This window comes from Bombus vosnesenskii, unplaced genomic scaffold (assembly GCF_011952255.1).
Source record: "Bombus vosnesenskii isolate JDL3184/JDL3185 unplaced genomic scaffold, Bvos_JDL3184-5_v1.1 scf7180000014852, whole genome shotgun sequence".
Lineage (NCBI taxonomy): Eukaryota > Metazoa > Arthropoda > Insecta > Hymenoptera > Apidae > Bombus > Bombus vosnesenskii.
This window is the reverse complement of record NW_022883685.1, coordinates 20,230-31,311: the sequence shown is the minus strand read 5'-3', so window position 1 is coordinate 31,311 and position 11,082 is coordinate 20,230. Positions and strand designations below refer to the sequence as shown.

General features: G+C 35.6%; 1 pseudogene; it reads right to left on the bottom strand.

Moving 5' to 3' along the window:
- Positions 1 to 677: 677 nt before the first annotated feature.
- LOC117240701 lies at positions 678 to 10,645 on the bottom strand (annotated as a pseudogene).
- Positions 10,646 to 11,082: the final 437 nt, after the last annotated feature.

Below are 11,082 nucleotides of genomic sequence, written 5' to 3'. Positions count from 1 at the left end.
GTCTATCGGATTATCCTACAGACACGCATTAATTCGTAAGAGTTAGTTATCATCTGGATAATAATTATCTGAAGAAACTTTCAACGTGAAAATATAAAATTTTCATTGATTACATATTGCGTTCGCCATAATTGAAAAAATGATAAACCTTCGATCTCATCTTTCTAATACACATTTTCTTTACCTCGTGATAAATAAATTCTTGGAAATTTAGGAAAATTTTCAGTGATCACTTTAAGGAATTTGACAAATTTCCAACGAGACTATGTGACACCGTTAGGTAAAAGTGATTCAAATGTAATAGCGATATTAAACGAGAAATCTATAAAGGTGTCATTAGAAATTCTAAGAATGTCTCTGCATCTTTATCTTAGGTATTACACCAATAGTTTTCATTACCGTGATGTAATATTTATCATGCTTATTTTGTACGTAAAACGAATCGTTGGAATATTCCCGAAGCTAACGAAGCATTTCCCAAAAGTTAAACCGAAGAAATTAACGCGAATAGTTAAGTGAAATTTTTCCATTAACTTGCTCGCTCTTTTTAGAATTAAGGCTTACAAATTCTTAGACGTAAACGATAAAAATAAAAATTAATGTAGGAGAATAGAAAAATAATATGTTCCGATTTTTTCTCGTACAAAAATCGTCAGACTGATCCGCTTGTAATATTGTTACTTCTAAAAAAACACGAATCCTCCTTCGTGTTTTTTAATTGAATTATTATTAAAAATCAGATAATTATCGTTCACAGGAGTGATAGTGTTGATGTCCATTGAAGTGTGTCTTATGGTAGCAAGGCAACGACCAGAAATGTTGGTCCCTTCCGAATTCTTCGCCTTGCTTGATAGTCTGAGGAAGATTCTGGCCGACAATTTCCGGCAGGAACAAAACCAGTGCAGCGCCAAAAAAGGACACCGTGCTGATAATGAGCATTGGAAATCCCTCCCAAATTGCAGCCTAATGAACAAATATTAATTTATATGAGCAAAGGTTAAATACTATGAAAATCTGGTCAAAGTATTTCTCATTTAAAAAGTTTCATTAGAAAGTTTCAACCAATATAGTTTCATATCTTAAGTTATTCCATCATTTTTTATTTTAAATTTCAATTTTTTGATTAAAGATCAGTTAAAGAAAAGCGTTGGTTGCAACTTCCAAAACGGGCTTTCTAGAAAGTGAGAAATATTTTGATCAGATTTTTATAATATTTAACTTCTTCAGGAAACAACTTGTTTTAAGGTAAGAAAAAAACTATTTTACATTTTCATGAGAAAATTTACATGAGAACTTTTTCATAATTTCTAATAGCGCTTATTGTATCTTTTGGAATAAATTAAAGAGAAGTTGAACGTGGATGTACTTAGCGGTGTTTCAAAAATGTTGTAACAACAATAGTAGTATAAATATTTATTTACCGAGTCAGTGATATATGGCGCCAAAGAGTGTGCAACTATTCCGAAAATATGAATGAAAGATACGCCCTGCGATCTGACTGGCGTGGGCAGAAGTTCTGCTGCATACTGAAGACCAACATTGGCTGCCATGTTCAGACAGAATCGCGACAATATTGACATTACTAATTTCGCGAGCACTGGGGAATAAATTAAAAAATACAAAATTAATCCTGGGTACACAATACTTGATTGTAAGTTTAATTAAAAATATAGTCCGATCGAAGCTTAATCAAAATCAAATTAAAATTTCACACAAACTTTAAACTTCTATAAATCTCCAAATTATAGAAAACCAACATATAGAAAATTATTCCTTCTAAAATGTGCACACCTCTTTCAATTTCGCCACTAAATTAATTCCCAATAATTCCTAAATTCTAGTTCCATCAAAATAATTATTTTCCAAGATTAATACCTTCGAAGTTGCCAAAATTCTTTTACATTCATCATCAACTTAATTTCAGATTTTTCTCAATAATACGTCATTATAATCGTTTTAATTTTACTTTAATAAACAGATCGATATATTTACTGGAATGCAGCATAAGTTCAGCGATACTGAGTACACAGGTCATTGCCATCGTGAGAAATCCGCAGAGTCTACGACCCCATCGGTCGAGCAACAGGGCGAGTAATAACCCAGCTGGAAGTTCAGGCGATCGAGAACGACACGAACACCGAGCTCTGGATAAGTTTTAATGAATACACGTGACCGTCGAAAGAGATCAGGGTGAAACACCTACAAGATTGTATCGGTTATTTATGAAGATTTTCTCGCAACATGAACTCGTATCTTATACTTGCCAGAATGCAACTAGAAGAATAGTGTTTCTCGCCAACCGTGGCGTTTTGAACAGATCGAGCAGCGTCGCTGATTCTTGAATTTTGTCCGGTGCCTCCATGTTACTCTGCAAGAATTTATTTCGAGAATAATTAACGAAAGATATAATACGAGTCGTGCCTTTAGCCCTTACACAGTTCAAAATTCATAACACACTGAAAAGAAATTTTATTTTCATTTTATTCGTCATTAATAGATAGCACGAACAGTGGCACTTTGCATTCTGTTTTATGGAATTAGTCGGCATGGCTTTTGATATCGAGATTTATTAATATAATGGGTGGTTGGTTGATTAAATACTTTTCTGATCCGAAATACAGTCGGGAACAAAACTAAGTGGATTAGCGGAGAAAATGTAAAAATTCATTTCAATCATTTGCTGAACTATCTGCATATTATTAGAAGGAAATATAATAAATAAAACTCAAGTATATGAGGCTGATACTAATTTGATTATACTTTCTTCACATCTATTTCCATTAACTATAGCAGCTTATTTTTATCCCCGATTGTACTTGTAAATTGTAAATATTTTATAATTTCTATATAAATTCCCAGATTTACTTCAAATTTTGTGCGAGATCGATATAATACCACAATGGAATCGCGACAGTCAAGTTTCATTTCATATTTCATTTTTCATCGCGTTTCATTTTTAAAATCTGTCTATGCATGTTAAAATACATTCGCGAGTCTGTGTGTTTTCGACGTGAATCAAATATATCTGTCAGCACAGATTCAAGTACTGTACCGTATGATTTCGCGTAAGCTTTCTAGAATTCTATTTGATCGAACTTACGACGAATATATCGCAAATACGCGAGTCTGGATTTCTGCGATTGATCCTAGCTATTCTCCGTAGTTTCTCAACAACCTTGTCCATCATCCCGTTGGAAACGTACCAGCTTGAACAGAGCAAATACGAGTGATATGGATCGATAAGTAAATTTGCATAAATCTCAAAGCGCAAGTTGAGAATTCGAATAATCGAACGATTAGGAGTTTACTTACCGGGCGCTCTCGGGAAGAATCCACGGTGTGATAGCGACAGATAACAGCGGTATGGCAGTAACATAAGTAAAATATCTCCAGTTCGCGATATAATAGGCTATCCATGGTAAAATTGTACTGGCCACTGCGAAGTATACGCCAAAGGCGATATTCACGACCAACGTTCGTTTCGAAACAGCCATATATTCGAGCACTGCGGGATAAATTGATCGTCGATGACTCTCGGAATAACTGATTATTATATCAAGATACTTAACAACGATTATTCTTTATGTTGCAGTAATAGAACATGGAAGATTTATCGAGTGAAACCGGTTATTATTAATATGGAGCAATTGATGACGAGCCGAATGAACGATACCATCAACATAATTCTAGGATAATTGTAAGATTATAAATATAATTCCGATTTTAAATTAATCCGTTTACTCTGCAACCGTGAATGTTCCGAGTTTGAGCTGGTCCGTATAACAAAAAGCGCTACATAATGCACGTGTTTTGCTTCTAACGTATTTAAACGAATTACGTGTTGAAAATTTTGTGATAATTTTCATTTCGAACGAATATACAGAGTGGTTGGTAACTGGTGGTACAAGCGGAAAGGGGGTGATTCTACGCGAAAAAAGAAGTCGAAAATATAGAATAAAAATTTTTCGTTCGAGGCTTTGTTTTCGAGAAAATCGACTTTGAATTTTCGCTCGATACGCGTGCACTTTATCGCGTCTCGTTATAACGGATCTCACTGTAGATCGTTGTCTCGATGGAAGAATTAAAAAAAAAAAATTTGTATTCTATATTTTCGACTTCTTTCCGCTTGTACCACCAATTACCAACCACCTTGTATAACTCGATTTAAGAATATCAAGATATAACTATCCTCGACGACATGAAAATCGATGAAACGATCTTTAACAATAACAAAATCAATATATTCATCTCTGGTGGTGGCAAAAGCTCTTGAATCAAGAACTCGAACCGTATAGTTCAATCGAGTACAGCAACGTCAAAATTATCTTCGAGGAACAATTCATCAAAAATTTCTCACGCAACATCATCTTTCACGTAATAGAAACATTGGCTTCATACTAACGTTATCTCTCGCGTGACTGAAACATTGGCTTATCGGTCGAACCTCTCGCACTTTCTACTTCGTAGAAGGCTTACCGATAATCAGAGGAATGTTGATACAGTTATCGAAAGCCAGTCCAGTGAGAAACCTACAGACGACGAATGACCAAAAACTATTTGCGCTGGCAGTGCAAATGGAGGCAAAAAGGGCGATACCATTGCAGAACATTAAAGCTGGGATACGACCCTTGTGATCGGCGATCCAACCGACTAGGAAACCACCGATGATGGATCCGCAGAAGAAGATGGCCTGCGCCGTTGGTACGAGGTATTCTCGGTCGCATACCCAATCTAGCTAATCACCAAGGTTAAGAGTTAGTCAGCGAAAAACCAGATTCATATTTTTCAGAATATAATTTTAATCCTGCTGCGGTCTTCGAATTTTTATATCTCGATTCTGCTCGCAGTTCGATGAATGAAAGAGTTCTTTATGCTCTGAAAAAAACGTTCGCGTAAAATCGGAACGAGGAATTATCCGTACTAACAATTATCGTCTTATACTTTCTTTAAACTTAAGAAATTTACTATAACAAGGTTAGAGTAGATTGGAAATGACTCAAAGAACGCAGCAGAAGTGTAAGAATTTCGAAGCATGCGATTCAGACAACGATGTGAATACTTCACCTCAGTTCCTATACTAGGATATGGAATCTGCGTAAAATTATACTCTCATTGAGTACATTTTATCGTTTTGTTTGTTTGGAAGCCCGATGAGCTCAGGCTCTTATCGCTCTTCAACAGCTCTGTGAAGTTTACGTCCTTCCGTTGACATTGTTCGTAATAAGGATAAACGTTCGTCACTGGAATCGCTATCTTAATCCTAAACACCCCATACGATTCACCCCAGATGATTGATCATTTTAATTATTAAAATAAGAACCAAAGTCCAGACAGAGTAATCCAAAAATATCTTGTATCTTATCGTGAAATTTTTCTACAATATTTTCTAATAATTTTCGAAATGTTCGAAAATTCGAGAAATTCCAGAAATCGCGATATCTCGCATATTTTTCACAATATTTTAAAGTCACTTTCTACGAACAATCAAAAATATCGTTCAAAGTTTAAAGGAGCTTTCGTTGCTACGTATATCTCCTTTTCTTTCTTTCCTTCATTATACATACTTACCTCTCTTCTTCGGTGAAATTCGAGTTTACTAATTCGTCTATCCTGCACCAGTGTTCCGTGGGAATAATTGTAATGAAAAATTGCGAGAAATACAGAAACGCGTACGTCGCGCCATAAGGTAGTAACGACAATAACAACAGCCATTGATATCTCCCGTAGTCACCGACATACGGCAGAACATCATCGAAACTTTCCAATCTTGGTCTCAATCGAGTCGCTTCAGTGGGCAATATAGAGTTACTCTTCTCGTCCTTCATTTCGCTGAAACAGAATCCATCCTTGATTTCCAGGCGTAGCAGTATAAAAGTCGTATAACAAAGTTTTCAGTCTTCTAGTCTTTGAAATAAATGTCATTCGGCAGTTCCTTTGATGTTTCACATTCTGTGATTCCAATTACAATGCTCCTTTCCTCTCCCACAAACAGGAAATTATTTTCTGACAGAACGCAGGAACAATCTTACCCGTCATTCACGTTTTCCCCTTCCATAGTTCGAGCAGCAAAGTCTCAATTATGATTTTAGATTTTGAAAGGCAACGGAGATGAAAGAGGAGACCCGATATGCTGATCGAAAGACGTTCGGAAATGAACTGAAAGAACGAGCGAAGTCCGGCAACTGTTCGCTTTGTTTTCGATTCGGTTAAACGTTAAATTAAGTGTAAGTGTTTGCTCGAGTGCCGGCCAATTACTGTGCCGGGAGTCAAGTGAATCGTGACACGCGACTCGTTCAAATTGAATTGCATACGAACCACGCTCGCGGGATCATCTTTAAAAAGGGCTGATTCGGTATACGCGGCGATGTCAACGTGATATCTACATGTCTGAGGAAAGTTTCGACGAAAGAAATAGCCTCGAATGCTGGTTAATGGTGTTCGAGTTATCGTTTGGATATCGATATTATAGATTTGCAAATGAGATAGAAGAACCGAAGGAAAGTTTGTTGACTCTGTCATATTTAATTAAATGCAGGAGAAAAATTGAATGGAATAATTTTCTGATTAATATTGTTTGTTTATTACTCGTAATCCTCTTACCCGGCGACTTAAGGGTGACTTCCGGTTACAGTGCTTAACTAAACTAAGTTTTCGATCAATATATTGAACTCTATTGGAAAATAACCGAGAAAATTTTAAGCCATCGAAGGCTAAGAATAAATGAAATAATTGAAGGTTTTTCAAACCTGTTTTAACACTAATATCAGGGATATAAGAAGATGGTACTTCTGATGTATCAACGCAATTATTTGATTATTTACCATTCGTTAAAACAGACGGTCTTAGGGACTGAGGTGGTTAATTAGATATTGAAAAATTAAAAGAACGATTTCCAAGTTAAAAGTAAAATAATATATCGATCTTTCGCAAAATTTTTATATCAAATTGTTCATTTTCGTATCAGATAGAGCAAAAGGTTAAACTGATATGTTTACTTGAAAATGGATTCAGGGAAATTAATCATTTGCCAATTAAATTTAAGCGAATACGTGAAACAATATTATCATATGGAATAAACACGGAAACGAAATAGCTGACAGAAGAACCATCGATTTCGAGACATCGATTAGAATGACTAATGTCATTGTCAGGAGCGAGAAAGTAGTCGAGTGCTCGAAATAACTGACCTGTTTGGAAAATACGACAACGAGAAACGTTCGTGTCTACGAGCCATCGTGTCTACATAATAAATACTTGCGTGTGTACGTCTACACAAATGGCGGCATTTTTAAAATCAAAAATAGAGTATATTACCCTTGATCGTCCAAACGAAACAATTGCTTATAATTACAAGACATTTGATACAGGACTTTGAGAAATCAATATGCTACAATTTGTTGGAAACATTTAGCTTGCACATAAATCACATATGAGCCAAACTCACGCGACTGATAACGTTACATTGCACTGAAACTGAGGACTCGATCGATTCTCAAAATTCCAAATACAATCTTTTAAATTAATTTTCACTCATTATCAAGAATCCAATCAAAATTTCTTTTTCCTAATTTATTAGTAACATTCTTAGGTAGAACTAATAATTATCGCTTCTCTTTTATAAACGATTATCAAAGCGAAAAATTAAATTCAGTCTATAGAAGAAAATGAATACAGAAGTTGAAACCCTTATCTGTCACCAAACGATTCTTCTATGTCTAATTAACGATAGTCTCACGACGTCAAAGTGAAACTCCAAACTGATCGTTTCTCGTTGCTCTTTGTTCAAAATATCGATCACGATTAATCAGGCACTACCAACCACATCCACTAATATCACTGTCAGATCGATTAACAGCAAGTTATGAAATTAGTAATTAAGGGCACCCTCGATCAAACCATTTTTCTCTCTCAACGTCACACTAAATCATGTCAAATGTATCTTTCCGTTCCAAATGTCGTCGACTAACTTCCAACGAACAAAATGTCTCAATACACTAAGTTCGATACCTTCGTGTTCTTTGTGGAGATAACCGAAGAATTTTTCCGTTATTGTAGCATTTTCGTTGCTGCTTCTTAATTTAAAAGTAAAGAAATAAAATTAGTTTGAAAAAGCAATTAAGGTAATTCACGTGGGTTTCTTTGAAGACGGCGGAAAATCGATGATAAAACGAAATAGAAATAGAAATAAAATAAAATAAAATCTGCGATTAAACGAATAATTAATACATGTTATTTTGAAAAGGAAATTGGCGATAAAATAGGCGAAAAAAAGTTTCTATTAAAAAGGTTATACGAATAATCAACGCAGTTTGCTTCGAAGCAAAATTAGAATTGGCAATCGAGCGAATGATTGACGATTTATTTGGAAAAGTTAGCGGAATCAATGACTAAACAAGCGAGATTTCGTTAAACACACGATTTCCTTCGTAAAGAAAGAAAAAGTAGATTTGTTGATTACACGAATAATCGCTGCAGTTTATCTCAAAGAAGAAATAGCGCGGATGGTCAAACAGGCGAGAAACAAGGTTTCTCCGGGAAAAGAAAATAAAATAGCTGATCGAGTAAATAGTAAATACAATTTACCTTGAGAAAGAAGCAGACTCGAGCGATCAACACTGTTTCCCTCGAAGAAACGCTAAAATTAATGGTCAAACAATCAAAGTAAGTAATTTTTCTCGAGGATAAAGTAGGATCAGTAGTTAAATCAACAAGATTGGTACAGCTTCCCTTCAAGAGACACTATGATCAATATTTATACAGGCAGTCACGGAATCTCCCTTTCGACTGATCCAATCATTGAGTGAAACGATTGTATTCGATGAAATTTTCCTCGAAGATGAAGCAGAGTCGCAGATCCTTACGTAAACGACCGATCAAGTTTCCACGGCAATAAACCTAAATTCCCTGGCTAATTCAAAATATAAAGGAGACACGACCACATTTCCATTTAAAGAAATGCAATTGTTAGTTAAACAACGATAGGATTTTCTTATTCGAAAAGAGAGGAGAAAAACGTCCGATGTTCACGAAGTCTTGTACAAATATGAAGGGGAAACCGGCTCGCGTATCGCTGATATAGAAGCTTGCTTAGCGAAGACGAACACTATACTCGGTGACACGTGTTTGCCAATAAAAAAGGAGAGAATCGAAGAGAAACGGAACCAAAGGAAGAAACGTTGATTGACAGTGGAACCGGCGAAACTAGAAATAGTTTGGAAAACACGATTTTCCGATCGCGAACATCGAGGACCACGTGCTCGCGTTGCCATTGATCGAACTCTATTTAGGTTTGCGGCAAATCGTCGCAACAGCGACGTTGGTAGAACAGAGACACAGAGTTCTTCTGTCTCACAAAAAGCAAAGTGCATACATATGTATTTCCTTGTTTCTCCAAAGCATAGTGGCGCCATGCCGGAAACCGGTTGTCCGAAGCCAGCCATACTTTTCAATGGTGTTGAAATGAATTGTATTGTCGTCTTGTCGCATACTAAAATTGCGATATATGGACGGTGTTAAAAATTGACGTTGAAACACAACTGATTTTTGCAATTTAAATAACGGATGTATTGAAACGAATTCAGTGGATTTTTCAGGTAAATTTGTCGTTTGTTTTACCGGGTTTGATCTTGGATCGACTCTAGTATATTTTTCATATTTAATTGAAATGGGGAATTGCGTTATGTTATTTGTTGATACTCTGTAGGTTAGAAATGTTAGCATCGTTATTTTAGAATTAATATTTACAAAAGGCATAAATGTAATTGAATTCTAAAGAGGATTAATTAAGAATGCTCAAGCTTTTTGTGAGATTGGTTTTTTCTTGCAAGCTACCTCTATAAATTAGACCTCTCCTGAAGGGACACGTAGTTTCGTCAACCGGTTTCTTCTAACAAGATTCGTAGAATTAGCTTTTTGCGAAGGGACTGATTTATGAATATTGTTTCTTCTGAAAAGACTGCTTTGTTACCATAAAAAATCAAGGACAGGTTTTCGTAGTTTATATTCACCGAAATATTCACACACACAATAATTTCGAACAGTACGATTAACAAATTACTAGATATGTCTGTACAAATTTCACCTTACGCTCGAAGATACAAGCAAAGCGAAAATTAAATTTCCAAAATCAAATATCAAGAACAGTAAATAACTATATGCAGAATATTCTTCTAGCGAAAGACAGACAGTCTCTACTCACTATGTACATACGAAGAGAAAGATACACACTACATTCCAAACACATGTCCAAACACAGGAATGACCTCGTAACTTACATAACACCACAACTGAAGAAATTACACCATATAACATTGAATGTGACGGATGTAATATGGCACATCAATTATCGAACAAAAAGTTTCATAAAATTCAAATTAAAAGAAATATGGGATCGCGAAACACACAACGGGTGTGCATAAGTTATGTACGTAACTTCCAACTTACACACATGCAATAGGTTTAACCGTTACTGGCGTTGATAATAACAGAAGCACAGTCATGGATCCGTTACCATGTCTAGCGTTGTTTCAACGAGTTTCATTCCCACTTGATTTAGTGTCGCTCCTAACCGCTGGTTCACGCAACAGAGAAGGATAAAATGAACCACGACAGATATACAATTACATACTTACGTACTATATGGTTCAAAGTCTATAAATAATATTGTAGACGGTATAATTAGAGGCCTTCTGTACTATTTCCGCACGCAGTAACGTCCTAAACGTATACACGGAAAACTTTAAATCGTAGCACAATTGAAGCCAGAAGAAATTTTAAAGTGAGCTAAAAAATGAAAAACAAGCCGAAGATTCAAGAATAACAGAATTACACTGGAAACTCTATTTGGTGGGGGGAGGGCGGGGGTGCGTTTGAAAATCGATCGCGTATTACGCGGTAGGTAGTAGTTGACTGATATGATTGGAGTAATAAATGTCATTACGGATTATTTGATATCACTTTTGAATAAAACTTTTTGAATAAAATTCAATGTCAAGATTTATTCATTATCGATACTTATCTTGTTTACAGTAGATTGTAGAATCGAGATATTCTGTTCGTAATTTTTTATGAAAATGTTCTTCG